A 15,726-nucleotide genomic window follows, 5' to 3' on the forward strand; every position below is an offset into this window, starting at 1 on the left:
GGGGAAGTGCAGGGGACAATGGGAGCTCACAGATAAGGTAGCTACTTCACATTATAGATTGTCTGGAAGGCTTCCTGGAGGAGGTGATTTGGGCATAATCCTTGCTCAGGTTAATTGTTTGGTCTCTATTCCCATGTTGAGTGTATTTTATTACCATTAGGAATGCAAATTTTGGGGCACGTCTCTGAATCTTGTCTTTAAACAAACTACCAAATGCGGATCACCTTATGAAACAGTGTGTACATTTTTATGGTTTTGAAACATATTGCCACATTGCCTTCAGAAAGATTGTATACTATTAATATTACCATAAACAGTGTATGAAGGCACATTTGACACACACTTGCGTTATCACTATGCATTATGTATTTTGAATATTTTCCGGTTTTGTTTGCTCCTTTCTGTTAGCTGGCTGTTTGTGTCAGCTTCACCCTAGCAATGGCTTTTTATGTTGAAGAAGCATTTGGTTCCAATTTCCACTTTCTTTATATATTCCCAGAACTAGCCTTATTTTGCCATCCCAGAAATACCAGCAGCTATGGTAGTGTTCTCTCCTCCAATGTTCCGACTTCTTTCAAGATTCATTATGCTAATCTATTTTGTGTATGTTGGAAGTTTTCTTTATTATATGTTCCAATAATCCCACATTTCTACTTTGTCTCTATTCCATTTTCCACTGGAAGTTAGAGTATTCTTAAGAGCTAAATCATCTGCCATTCCTTGAGGCAGAAACCCTCAGTATTCTTTCTTCATTTCTGTTGTAGCTCTACTTCTCTATTCCTTTCATTCAGTTCATTTTTTTTGTGGTTTCTCTTTTTTTTGTGATCAATTGTGCCAGAAGTTTTCAAATTTTATTAATATTTTAAAGATTTATTTTATTTGTTTAATGAATTTCTCTGTTGCCTCTTTTTTTCCCAGTTTATCTACTGCTGCTGTTATCCATATTATTTCTTTCTAAAATATATTGGTCTTCCTCCTGCTTTATAATCTTCTTCTGCAGCTGTCTTTGGCAGATTTTAACAAGAATTAACTGACAAAGGGGAAATGCAATTCTCAAAGTTTCTGTCCCAACTTTACAAAATAAAGAAAAGAAGGATGAGTTTAGATCAGAGAGACAGTAACCTAAGAACTAACCAATATGATCCAAATGATATATTCTTGGAATTTAGCTTTTATTTTCCAAGGGAAAAATATTAAATTAATTTTTTCTTTCTTTCTTCCTGTTCTTGTTCATTTTGTTCTTGTTTTTGTTTTTCTCCTCCCCTTCTTTCTCCTCCTTCTCCCACTTCTTCAGTTATAGCTCTGAACACCGATAAAATAATGGTTATCTATAGAAGACTGAAGAAGCTATGGTATCCATGTCTTTGTCAGCATGTACTGCATTCTTGAAACACTGAATTTGTTGTAAGGTTTAGTGAACTGCTCTTGCAATAACAGGATGTTGAATGTTGAGAGATAAGTGATTAAGTTAAATCTGGGTTTGAGTCCTGGCTTATTTATTAACTAAGCCTATGGCCTTGGATAAGTTACCTAACCTCTCTAATGCTCAATTTTCTGTTTTGCTCTGAGGGTAAAATAAAATAATACTTGTGAAAGCTAGTGCCTGGCACAAGATAAGTGCTCAGTAAATGCTAGCTGTTTATTATAATTTTCCATATTAAACCACTGTGGGATACTTTTTCTGTCATATAAAACATTGTTGAAATGCCTGCCATATATTAGTGCCCTGAAGTCCAAAGGTAGAGGAACCGAGTGTTTAAAAATTACTGTGGCTGTGGAGTCAACATGATGTAAAAAACCAAACATTTGGATAAACACCAAGAAGCCAGATATGGTTGAAATGTTGACTGGTTGACAAAAATAATTTGGGTTGCTTAATGGTGCACAAAGGTAATGCAAAACACTCTCTTTAGATATATAATATCTTCACCTTTAATTTCTTTCTAAAGTACCTAAGAATTGGAATTTTTTTCCCCAATAGTAACTGTGTGGGTTATACTCACTTTGAGACATAGCTGATTCCTACAAGTAGAAGAAAAAAATTTTTTACAGTGCTATTTTCTATCTCTTTTATAGAAATTGTATTACTTATAAATTTCTTGCCTTATAAATTACACACCATTTAAAATGCATTTGATGTTTAAACAATTGTCTGCAAGAAGCAGCAGCAATTCTGCAGGACTTTTGGCCCGTATTTAAACTGGATAGCTTTCTATGCACATGCCTCTGTACTAAGTGGTAGTCAAAGATCTGTATAGTTAGCTCAATTCAGTTCCACGAACATAAATTGGGATCTTACAACAGGCTAAGAGAACGGGCATCCATGAACAAAAGGCTGCATGTTTATGTATGAGTAGAAAAAGATAGCAGACCATATCAACTTAAGCCACTGTTAATGATATTGTCTTAGTAAAAGAATGACAGCAATATGCTAGATGCCTGTTTAGCCTCCAAAAACACATTCTCAATCTGATTACAATAGCAACACTTTTTATAAGACTTTAAGTAATACTTAAAAAATAACTGTGGGCTAGACGCAGTGGCTCACGCCTGTAATCCCAGCATTTTGGGAGGCCGAGGTGGGCAGATCACCTGAGGTCAGGAGTTTGAGACCTGCCTGACCAATATGGCGAAACCCTGTCTCTACTAAAACTACAAAAAATTAGCTGGGAGTGGTGGTGTGCACCTGTAATCCCAGCTACTCGGGATGCTGAGGCAGGGGAATCACTTGAACCTGGGAGGCAGAGGTTGCAGTGAGGCGAGATCGTGCCATTGCACTCCAGCCTGGGCAACAAGAGTGAAGCCCCGTCTCAAAACAAAACAAACAAACAAAAAAGAACAACAAAAAACCTGTGGCATTATTATTACTATTTTACAAAATATTAGTTATTTGAATACATGAATTTTAGGAAATTCGCTTGCAGATCCTTAGAAGGGGTAGACATTATCTGGACAAGCCTATTGCACTGCACAATTTCCTAATAGATAATTAGTATATGCATTTTATGGTTAATTAAAACTAATATTTCTGAATAACTCTGAGCCTTTCTTTTGAATAGTCTGTGGTATTTTTCAACTTATTTTCTTCTTTTTATTACTTTCTTTTTAAACTTGCTGCTTTTCTCTCCAATTCTAATTTCCATTAAGCTTGTGCAACTGAATTAGGTCATTTTAATATTGCTGCTAATAAGACACTTTTCAAATTAACATTCTAGTTCTCTTTGGATGGTTAGCTACTGATTCCAAACCAATAATGTTAAAATAACGTTAATTAATACAGTTTTTAACTTTGCCTAACAGCAATGTGATGTGAGAGAGAAACTGATGCTCTCCAGGTTTTACATCTGACAACAGGCTCAGATAGGTTAAGAAACTGTTCAAATTGCAGAGCAACTTAGAGCAGAAGAGATTAGAATTCAAGTTCTCTTATTCCCTACCAAACTGCCTTTGTATACCCAACATTGTTTTCTCATCATTTAAATAGTGCATTCCCACATACTCCAGAGAGGAATAAATATTTACATATTCCCAAGTGTTAGGTCTCTATCAAAATGTATTTGCATCATTTGTCTTTTGAAATCCTTCACAAAATGTGTTTAGCAGAAACATTTCTTTAACTTTGTTGTAAAAAGCCGTCTGGAACTCTTGGTATACAGTTGTGTAACTGAGTAAACATTGGAAATAATTTGTAATTTGAGACCACCAGATGGAAGAAAAAGATCAGAAAATTACATTAAGAAAATCTATAGGATCTATTTTTGTCTGTTTTAAAAACACTATTTCTCTATAGGATTGCTATAGCTATATTATAGACTGTCTGGTAACTTCAAGGGGGAAAATTTTTGGTTCAATTTTACAAATGTTATCACATTACAATGTTTTTTCTTCTAGTTTATACCCACACCCCATTATATCTATTTTTTTAAATATAATTATATATACAGTGAATATATTCTGATTCTTTACTTACTATGATAACATAAGTACTGTATTTTCAAATAGAAAATTCAAAAGAAAAAGTTAAATTTTGAAATACTTTTAAAAATAATAAAAATGTGAGTCAATTATAAATCTGTCACTAAATAAGGACAGTTTTAACTATGAAAGACTTTTCAGTTGTTGAACTAAAGTAAGAAAATAATTATAAGATAATATTTACTTTTACAAATGAAAAAAGCTTTTTTTTAATGCAAAGCATTTAACAATGAAAATCATGGATCTTTAAATGTTATCTATGTATATATTTTAAAGACAGGGTCTCACTCTGTCACCTAGGCTGGAATGCAGTGGCTGATCATAGTTCACTGAAGCTCCAACTTCTGGGCTTAAGCAATCCTCTTGCCTCAAACTCCCAAGTAGCTGGGACCTACAGAATGGGACAAAACATTCACAAACTATGCATCCAACAAAGGGTCTAATACCCAGAATCTGGAAGTAACTTAATTCAACAAGCAAAAGAAGACATGAACAGACACTTCTCAAAAGAAGACATGCAAGTGTCCAACAAATGTATGAAAAAATGCTCAACACCACTAATCACCAGAGACATGCAAATCAAAACCACAATGAAATACCATCTCACAGCAGTCAAAATAGCTATTATTAAAAAGTCAAAAAATAACAGATGCTGGTGAGACTGCAGAGAAAAGGGAATGTTTATATACTGTTGGTGGGAATGTCAATCAGTTCAGCCACTGTGGAAAACAATTTGTCTATTTCTGATAGAACTAGAAATTGAACTACCATTTGACCCAGCAATCTCATTACTGGGTGTATTCTCAAAGAAAAGCAAATTATTCTACTAAAAAGACACATGTATTCATGTGTTCATCACAGCACTATTTACAATAGCAAAGAGATAGAATCAACCTAGGTGTCCATCAATGGTGGACTGGATAAAGAAAATGTACATATACACCATGGAATACTATGCAGCCATGGAAAAGGACAAAATTATGTCCTTTGCAGAAACATGGATACAGCTGGAGACCACTATCCTAAGTGAATTAATGTAGGAGCAGAAAACCAAATAGTATATACTCTCACTTGTAAGTAGGAGCTAAACACTGGATACTCATGGACATAAAGATAGCAACAATAGACACTGGAGACTACTAGAGGGGGGAATAAGAGAAAAGAGCAAGGGGCTGGAAAACTACCTATGGGTACCATGCTCACAAGCTGAGTCATGGGATTAATCATACTCTAAACCTCAGCATCATGCAATATGTTCATGTAACAAAACTGCACATGTACCCCTGAATCTAAAATAGAAGTAGAAATTATTTTTTAAAAAGTCCAGCAGAAAAAGATGAGTTATAGATGAAACAATTATATGCCTCTGTATGATGCATATTTAAAAATTTTTCTTTACTATTGTGTAGTTTTGCAAATTTTAAATAAAAAGCAAAAAAAAAAAAATAACAGTGGTGCCACTCCCAACTATCAAAAAGGATTTCTTACAATAATCTTGAAATCTAGTGTTAGTGGAGAAAGAAAAAGAATTTCCAAATTGTGTAGCTCCCATTAACATACCAAGAACCAGGTCTGGGAACTTAGGTTGTTGCATTTTTTCCCAGCTTTGAAATGGTACTGCCTCTAAAGATGATGGCTAGGTCATGAAGTTTGCTATTCTAGGGGAAAAGAGGGATTGGAAGAAAGAGGAAAGCCTGAATCTGCCTGTTCTGTCCCCAGGAGAATGATAAGGGGAGAGACTAAGAAAGCAATGAGATACACATGTCTTGACTGCTTCTCTTCATGCTGAAATCCTGGGGGAAAGAAGTGCTAAATCAGTTGAGGGCATGGGAACATTTATTCTGGTGAGCGGATGTTGAGGGCAGAGGGATGTTTGCCCCGTTCCTTTGGTGTGCTGAGTGTTAACCACTTTGCAGGGAGACCTGTATGGGGCAGCCCCAACAGAATAAATAGGTGGAGCAATGTGAATGTGCAGAGACAGGGTGTCTTTCACACTCCTGAACATTCTTCTCCAAAATCTGTGACAGACAGTAAATTGTCCGACATGGGTCCTTACCAACCACACTTCAGGAGCAGTACACATCTGAAGACAAGCACTAGTGCAGACCTACCACTTTCCACAGTGCCATGACAGCACATGAGCCCTTGCCATCCATGTAGCTTCATGCCACTCAGCAAAAGTTTCTAGAGGTGGTAGTGACTTGAGAGTAGACATTTAAACAAAATAAAACAAAAAAGACAGAATTTTCACACTCTTTGAGAGTCTGAGAGATAAAAATACCATAATTCAAAAATTAAAATTTTATCCCTTTTCCTGCTACTCAGTGGGGAGAGAATGTGTGACCAGTTATGGTAAACAAAAAGCTAATCTTTTATCATCATCTGACAGTGGTGAGAGTAAATTTTTAATGCCACTAAAGTAATATTCTCTCTTAATGCATTTGTGTTGCTGTAAAGGAAAATCTGAGGCTGGGTGATATATAAAGCAAAAAGGTTTATTTGGTTCACAACTCTGCTGGCTGTAAGATTGGGCATCTGGTGAAAACCTCAGGCTGCTACCATTCACGGAAGAAGGTGAAGGGGAGAGATCACATGGTGAGAGAGAAAGCAAGGGGTGGGGAAGTGCCAAGCTGTTTTAAACAACCAACTCTTGGGAACTAACAGAGCAAGAACTTATTCATTACTTCAAGAATGGCATCAAGGCATTCATAAATGATCTGCCCTCCTGACCCAAACATCTCTCATCAGGCCTCACCTCCAACACAGGAGACCACATTTCAACATAAGTTTTGGGGGAGAAAACATCCAACTGTAGCATATACATACTCAGCAATTATTCCAAATAATACAAAATGATTTACCAAATAGGTAAGCCATTCTCTAATCCAGACCTCTGGGAGTTCATTCTAACTTCCCAGAAATTCTTATTCTTCCAAAATTGTTTTTGTTCAAGTATATTTATGTGTGAGAGAGACTGTTACTTACCCACCAATCACCATTCTCCATTCTTCCTTTAAGCATCGACTCTCTAGTTTTATCTAGGCACATCTAGTGAACGATTGCATTTCTAGGCTCCCTTGGATCTAGGTTTGGCTATGTGACTATGTTCTACTTAATGGGATTGGTAATAATTATGTGTGCCTTTTCTGGGTTATTTCTTTAAAAGGAAAGGCCCTGGCTGGGCACGGTGGCTCACGCCTGTAATCTCAGCACTTTGGGAGGCCGAGGAGGGCAGATCATGAGGTCAAGATCAGGACCATCCTGGCCAACGTGGTGAAACCCTATCTCTACAAAAAATACACAGATTAGCTGGGCATGGTGGTGCGTGCCTGTAGTCCCAGCCATTCACGAAGCTGAGGCAGGAGAATCCCTTGAACCTGGGTTGCAGTGAGCCGAGTTCGCACCACTGCACTCCAGTCTGGGCGACAGAACCAGACTCCGTCTCAAAAAATCAAAACAAGGAACGGGCCTATTTTTTTTTTCCCCTAGAATTTTCACCTCTTTTCATTAGCTAGCAGGTGGGGAGAGTGGAACAGCTATTTTGAATCTAGAGATAGGTATTATCATGTCAAGGATAGCTGCCCTATCAGTCTCAGACTGCTTGTATCTGGATGTAACATTAGAGGAAAATGCGTTTGAATCTTATTTAAGCTACTGTAGTTTGAAGTCTTTGTGACAGAGGATTCATACCATAAATAATATTATACATAAGTATATTTTTAAAAACCGAAAACAAACAGAAGCATTCTATAGTACTATCTTCTATCTTATTTTCTCTCTTTTTTTTTCCTTTAAAAAAATGGTCTCACTCTGTTGCCCAGGCTGGAGTGCAGTGGTGTGATCATAGCTCACTGCAGCCTCAACTCCTGGGCTCAGGCAATCCTCCTGCCTCAGTCTCCTGAGTAGCTGGGGCTACAGGTGCATGCCACCATGCCCGACTAACCTTCTAATTTTTTTGTAGATATAGGGTCTGGCTATGTTGCCAGGACTGGTTTTGAACTCCTGGCCTCAAGCAATCTTCTTTCCTCAACCTCCTAAACTTGTTGGATTACAAAAGTGAGCCACTGTGCCCAGCTTGTTTTTCTTTGTCTGTTTTTTTACCATTAATTTCAATTACTAAGTAGACAGTTTTTAAAAATCAATAAGCTTTAACATCTTTTTCTGGATGTCTTTTTTATACTTATTCTACCTGGTATCTCCAGAAAGTTCTACACATTCCATTTATTCATTCAACAAATGTTCATTAGGAGCCTATTATGTTCTCTGCCTCAAGTATCAGCTCTGACAATACATGGGCAGACTGGGAACTAATGTTCCCAGAAGCAATCTCTTCAACTAGTGAGAGATGGAGTTGGTGATAGTTCTTAAGTGTCTCCAGTGGTGTGAAGTCTCAGGTGCCCACAGTAGTGACCCACCCATCAGCACACTCTTAATTGGCTTTCTTCTCTTCCTTGCCTCATCTTCCTATTTCGTTACTCTGCTTTCAGGGATTGCCTTCCAAATAGACTCTTTCTACCCAATTCTGGTTTTAGAGTTGGTTTTGCAAGAAACCAAACCAAGACAATGGTCAAGCAAGTTTATTTCTCCATGAGAGCCTTTTGAATAGAAACCTGAATATTGTGAGGGAGTAAGCCTCAGGAATATTTGAAGGAGGAGAAACTAGCAAATCCAAAGGGCTTGAGGTGGGAACATGCTTGGCAATTTTAAAGAATAGCAAGAAGGCCATGTGGCTGGAGTGGGGCATGTGAAGGCAGAGAGTTAGGAGATGCCTTCAGAGAGTTAGGCTGGGGCTGATCCTTGTGGGTGATGATAGAGATTTAGGATTTTATTCTCCGTGTCATGGGAAAACATTGGATGGTTGAGCTGGGCATTAATGTAATATGATTTAAGTTTTAAAGTATTCTGGAAATTAAGTGTGGCATATTGAGCATACATATTTATCTTTTGCGTAATAAACATATAAAGACAAAGAGAACTAGAAAGGAAGTCACAACACGGAAGAAATATTCAACAACATCTTCAAATCTAGAAATATAGAAAAGACCTAACAGATTTAACAGACTAGAGAAAGTTGAAACCTAAGAGAAGTTGGGGAGAGAGACGCTGTTATAGGTTGAATTGCGTCCCCTAAAAGATGATGTGTTGTGGTCCTAACCTCCGCTACTTCGGAACGTGACCTGATTTAGAACAAGAGTCTTTGCAGATTTAGTCATGTTAACATTAAGTCATTAGGTGGGCCTTAATCCAATATAACTGATGTCTTCATAAAGGAAGAAATTTGGATACAGAGACAGACAAGCACCAAGAGAAGATGATGTGAATAAACACAGCGAGAACACCATGTGAAAATGGAGGACCGGAATGAAGCATCTACAAGCCAGGAAATGTCTGAGGCTACCAGAAGCCAGGAGGGAGGCCTGGAACAGATCCTGCACTAGAGCCTTCAAAGAGAGCATGGTCCTGCTGACATGTTGATTTTGGACTTCTGGCCTCCAGAGCTGTGAGAATAAATTTCATTTGTTTTAAGCCATCCAGTTTTTGGTATCTTATTATGGCAGCCCTAGCAAACTAATATAGACTCCAATAAAAATTCAACTCATATATGACGTGAAATTTAGTATGTCATCAGAACTGGGAGAAACTGGTAACTTTATAGGTGAATATGAAAGATGATAGGGATAACTGAAGGATTAAGTGATAATAAAAGAGCAGTTAGCTCTTCAGATCTTCCTTCAATTCTGTGACTCTAGGTGATGACCCTTCCCTTACTACAGCAGGAAACAAGATTTATTCAATAAAGTTGTTGAACCAGAAAAATCTATCGACTCAGGAGGAAGAAAAACGAGTTGCCATATTGAAAACAGGGAAAATAAATAAAGTCAGTATTTTAAATAGTGAGATGTCAGTTCCCTTTTCTCCACTGATCTCCAGAACATTGGCTACCAGACTTATATATATCTAAGCAGCCAATTAGGGAAACTTACTTTTTGAGTAAACCAGTGAAACTCTGTAAAAAACAAAATATCTGAATTCTACTCATCCTGCAGCAAAGCCCACAGTCAGTAAGTTTCACACAGCTTACAAATTTTTCAAATAACATTTACTGTCTTCTTTTTAAGTACGTATGCAAAACCAAGGATCACTAGACATTAGAGAGGAGTCTTTTATGCCGGAGATGGAGAACAAAACAACATAGAAACAAAATTCGAAAGAAACAGAAAATGCTAGTAGCAAAAGAAAACAAAACAAAAACAAAAATTTACGGTTAATCTTAAATATCACAGAATCTATGAATCAAAAACAGGACGCTTTAGAAACATGAATGGTTACCTAAGAAATAAAAAATAAAACAAAAATATGACAGAAGAAAAAATTTGACAGAATTTGAGTTGGAAGATAAGGAAATTGGCCAGGAAGTAGAACAAAAATACAAAGACATAGAAAATAGGAGGGTAATGGGAGGAAAATTTTAAGAAAACTAGAGAATTTGTACAAGAGCTTTAATATCCAGAATATAGGATTTGCAGAAAGATAAAAAGAAAAGGAGGAAATTACCAGTGAAGGAGTTCAAGAAAGTTTCTTAGTGTGGAAGGACATTCATTACTCTTTGAAAAAGACCAATTTTGGATTCTGTGCAATGATTGAAAAAGACCCATAGCAAGGTACTTGATGAAATTCTAGTATGCTGATGACAAAGATTCAAAAGCTTCTAGCAGGAGTAGCTACATAATTTGTTCATCCCAGTACAAAATCAAAATATGGAAGCTCCTTGTTCAAAAGTGATTAAGAACTTGAAGCCGGAAACAGCAGAGCTCTAAACCAAGCATGGGCCCGTTCTGGGTGCAGAGCCCTCTGCTGTTACACAGGTCACATGATCATGAAGTGACCCAGACCCCCAGGGAGACAAAGTATCTAGAAATCAGGATATCTCTCCCTTTCCCATCGCTCTAAGCTGTGATTCTTACTTTACTCAGGATATAGAAACGAACAGAAGAGGACTTCCTCATCTTTCCAACCCACAAATTACCAGCTCCCTGCCCTTATTTCTGCAATCTGCTTTCTCTCCTTAAATGATTGAACTGTCCTGGTTTCTGTTTAAACTCTATTTTTCAGTTTGTATGTGGGATCCCATATCCTCTAGCCTATTCAAGATTTTCCTCCTTCATTGAGCCCCTTCCTCCTGCATCATCAATTTTTGCTTTGCTTTTTTGATTATTTCCATCAGAATATAGATATCACCACAATCTTTGAAAGTACTCACTTGGCCCAAGACCTCTTTCTCTGTTTCCCTTTATAGCAAAATTTATAAAAAGAGCTGCCTTATTTATTTATTTATTTATTTATTTATTCATGTAGAGCAGGGGGTCTTGCTGTATTACCGAGGCTGGTCTCAGATTCTTGGCCTCAAGCAATTCTCCTGCCTTAGCTTCTTTAATAGCTGGGACTGCAGGTGTGCACCACCACAAAAAAGAGCTGTCTCTACTCACCTCCACTTCCTCTTCTTTCCCATTCTCTCCTCAATACTTCAGTCAGGCTGATACATGTATTACTCCACTGAAACTACTATTGTCAAAGCCAACAGTGACCACCATCTAATCAAAACCAATGGTTAAATCTGAGGACTTATTTTCCTCAAACTTTCAGGAAAATTTGAGATTATAAATTATTCGTTTATCCTCAATTTTTTAAATAGGACACCACATGCTCCTAGTTTTCCTCTGACTTCACTACTCTTCTGTTTCCCTTGCTGACTCCTCCCTTATACCAGAGCTTGGATTATTGGTGTTATCCAGAGCCCGGTCCTTAGTCGTCTTTGTTCTCTCTACTTTCTCCATCTAATCAATTAATTTTATCTCATGGTATAATACCGATCAATACATTGCTGTTTCTTGTATTTAGGCCTTTAGCTCCAGATTCTCCCTTGAGTTTAAATCTGTATGTTCAAATGCCTATTTGGAGTCTACTTGGATGTCTAGTAGGCAACTCAGATATAACATATACAAAGTAGAACCCAATTTTCTCCTAGAAATCTCCGGTCTTACCATTCCAATCAAATGACTCCATCATTGATGCAGTTGCTTCAGCCAAAACACTAGTAGTTATCCTTGATTCCGCTCTTTCCCTCATATGCCACATCAAATTAACCACCACCTGTTAGATCATATTGGTTCTAATTCCCAAATATATCCTGATTGCTGATTTCCCACCACTCCTGTCATGACCCTGGACTCTCCCAGTACCATTGTAATAGCTCCCTAACTCTCCCTTCTTCCTTCCTGTGTTGCCTCCTTACTATCCACTCTCCATATAATGACCAGAACAATCTTCAGAAAGTCTTATAGTATGAGGAATACATTTATTATCCCCTTTTACAGATAAGACAACTGGAGCTGAAAATGGTTAGGAAATGTATCCAATATCAGACAGCTAGTAAATAGTAATATAAAATTTAAATCTAGATGCCTTCCTAGAGTGCCCTTTCCCCTCCTGTGTTTTGATATTCTTTAATCTTTGTGTCTGGAGTGCCTATCTCTGCACACTGAGTAGCACCTGGCACACAATATGCACTTAACAAATTGTTGAATTAATTAATAGCAGTTGGCCATAGGTGCTATTCAAAAACCATATTCAATAAATGGTTTTTATGTGAATGTCTTAGAATATAAGCTCTGTAGAAGGTAAGATTTTAGAGGAAGCATTTTATTATACATCTCATTCACAATGAACTTTTTTTTTTTTGAGACAGAGTCTCACTCCATCACCAGGCTGGAGTGGAGTAGTGCACTCCTGGCTCACTGCAACCTCCACCTCTCAGGTTCAAGTGATTTTCCTGCCTCAGCCTCCTGAGTAGCTGGCATTACAGGCATGCATTGCCATGCCCTGCTAATTTTTGTATTTTTAGTAGAGACTGGGTTTTGCTATGTTGGTCAGGCTGGTCTCAAACTCCTGACTTCAAGTGATCCACCTGCCTTGGCCTCCTAAAGTGCTGGCATTATAGGCATGAGCCACCATGCCTGACCCCACATTGAACCTTGAATTTGCTGTTATGTTGGGAACAGGCCCCCAAATCTGGCCAAAAACTGGCCCCAAAACTGGCCATAAGGAAAATCTCTGCAGCACTGTGACATGTTCATAATGGCCATGGTGCCCACGCTGAAGGTTGTGGGTTTACCAGAATGAGGGCAAGGAACATCTTTCCCACCCAGGGTGGAAAACTGCTTAAAGATGTTCCTGAACCACAAACAATAGCATGAGCAATCTGCACCTTAAGGACATGTTCCCGCTGCAGATAACTAGCCAGACCCATCCCTTAATTTTGTCCCATCCCTTTGTTTCCTGTAAGAAATACTTTCAGTTAATCTACAATCTATAGAAACAATGCTTATCACTGGTTTGCTGTCAGTAAATATGTGGGTAAATCTCTGTTCAAGGCTCTCAGCTCTGAAGGCTGTGAGGACCCCTGATTTTCCACTCCACACCTCTATATTTCTGTGTGTGTGTCTTTAATTCCTCTAGTGCTGCTGGGTGAGGGTCTCCATGACTGAGCTGGTCCCAGCAAGAGGTGCCCAATGTGGAGGCTCGAACCCAGGTCAGAGGGTCACCAGAGTGATGGTTGGAGAATGTGGAACTAAGCTGGAGTACACCCGAGTACTCTTAAGCAATCCCTGTGGTGAGTAAGAAGGGGTGCTCGGAAGCATCAGGGTAACAATGGGACTAGTGTGGGCTCTGGGTCATTCCACTTTGGAACCTTTTCACACTGATGATGAAGAAGAAGGAAAGTATAACGAAGTAACAGAAGTAACAGAGCAGGTTTGTTTGCCAACTAAAGCTAAAGTGGCAAAGGAGGAAGAGGTTCATCCCTACTCTTCTGCGCCCCCTCATTATTTTGAAGAACAAGAGTGTCCTGACCCTCCAGATCTTTCTTTTCCGGAGGACACTGGGTGCAAGGTAGTTGCCCTCGTGACTGTTCGAGCAGCACCTCGAGCGACCACTCTTAGCTCTGTTCAGGCAGGAATTCAGCAAGCTACAAGAGAGGGTGATTTAGAGGCTTGGCAGGTCCCTGTTAGAATACACTCTGCAGATCAACAGGGAAATATTATAGCTACATTTGAGTCTTTTCCTTTTAAATTACTCAAATAATTTAGACAAGCTATTAGTCAATATGGACCAGGTTCTCCTTTTGTAATGGGACTGTTAAAGAATGTTGCTCTTTCCAGTTGATGATTCCTACTGACTAGGATGCTCTTACTTGAGCTTGTCTAACTCCTCCTCACTTCTTACAATTTAAAACTTGGTGGGCAGGTGAAGCTTCCATTCAGGCTGCTCACAATGCCCAGGCCCAACCTCAAATTAATATAACTGCAGACCAACTTTTAGGGGTTGGTGGCTGGGCTGGTTTAGATGCACAAGTGATCATGCAGGACAATGCCATAGAACAGCTTAGAGGAGTGTGCATTAGAGCTTGGGTAAAAAAATCACTTCAGGTGGAGAACAATACCCTTCCTTTAGCGCTGTAACACAGGGACCAAGAGAACCATACATGGATTTTATAGCTTGGTTACAGGAGTCTCTTAAAAAGGGGATTGCAGATTCGGCTGCTGAGGATATAGTGTTGTGGTTATTAGCTTTCGACAATGCTAATCCCGATTGCCAGGCTGCTCTGCGACCTATTAGAGGGAAAGCACATTTAGTTGATTATATCAAGGCCTGTGATGGTATTGGAGGTAATCTGCATAAGGCTAAAGGTAATGGCAGGACTGAGAGTGGGTAAAGGAAATACTCCATTTCCTGGAGCTTGTTTTAACTGTGGGAAGCATGGTTATACTAAAAAAAAATGTAGAAAAAGTCAGCGAGTCAGGCCACCAGATAAGGTAAAAAAGAAAACTGCTGAGCCTGAAATATGTCCGAAATGTAAAAAAGGAAAACATTGGGCTAGTCATTGTCACTCTAAGTTTGATAAAGACGGGAACCCGATTTCGGGAAACACCATGAGGAGCCCATCCTGGGCCCCATTCCAAACCGGGGCATTTCCAGCTCAGGCCATTCCCTCATCCCTGTACAATGTCTGTCCTTGTCACAGCCAGTAGTGCCACAGTAGATTTATGCTGCACAAAAGCTGTCAGCCTTTTGCCTGGGGAACCCCCACGAAAGGTCCCAACAGGAGTCTGTGGACCCTTGCCAGTGGGGATGATAGGATTACTTCTAGGAAGGTCTAGTTTAAATTTAAAAGGAGTACAAGTACAAACAGGAGTCATTGATTCAGATTACAATGGGGAAATTCAAATTGTTATATCCACTTCTGTTCCCTGGAAAGCAGAGCCAGGAGAGCGTATAGCACAGCTCCTGATTATGCCGTATGTGGAAATGGGGAAAAGTGAAATTAAATGAACAGGAGAATTTGGAAGCACAAATAAACAAGGCAAAGCAGCTTATTGGGTGAATCAAATTACTGATAAATGTCCTACCTGTGAAATAACTATTCAGGGAAAGAAATTTAAAGGTTTGGTAGATATACAAGTAGACATTTCAATCATTTCTCTACAGCACTGGCTGTCCACGTGGCCAATTCAACCTGCTCAATTTAACATAATTGGACTTGTAAAACCCCTGAAGTATATCAAAATAGTTATATTTAGGATTGTTAAGGGCCCAATGGACAACTTGGGACTATTCAACCAATTGTAACTTCTGTACCTATAGATTTATGGGGAAGAGATTTATTACAATAGGGAGCACAAGTTCTAATTCTAG

At 38.6% G+C, this 15,726-nt stretch overlaps 1 long non-coding RNA gene across 1 annotated transcript in view; it reads left to right on the forward strand.

Annotated features, from left to right (window-relative positions):
* LOC115836701 overlaps positions 1-9,501 on the forward strand; it is a 104,295-nt gene extending 94,794 nt beyond the window's left edge. The window contains exon 2 of the long non-coding RNA XR_004031719.1: positions 9,246-9,501. This is a non-coding gene — a long non-coding RNA (uncharacterized LOC115836701). The remainder of the gene's footprint in view (positions 1-9,245) is intronic.
* Positions 9,502-15,726: the final 6,225 nt, after the last annotated feature.

Source organism: Nomascus leucogenys, chromosome 9 (assembly GCF_006542625.1).
Source record: "Nomascus leucogenys isolate Asia chromosome 9, Asia_NLE_v1, whole genome shotgun sequence".
In the NCBI taxonomy this organism is placed as follows: Eukaryota; Metazoa; Chordata; class Mammalia; order Primates; family Hylobatidae; genus Nomascus; species Nomascus leucogenys.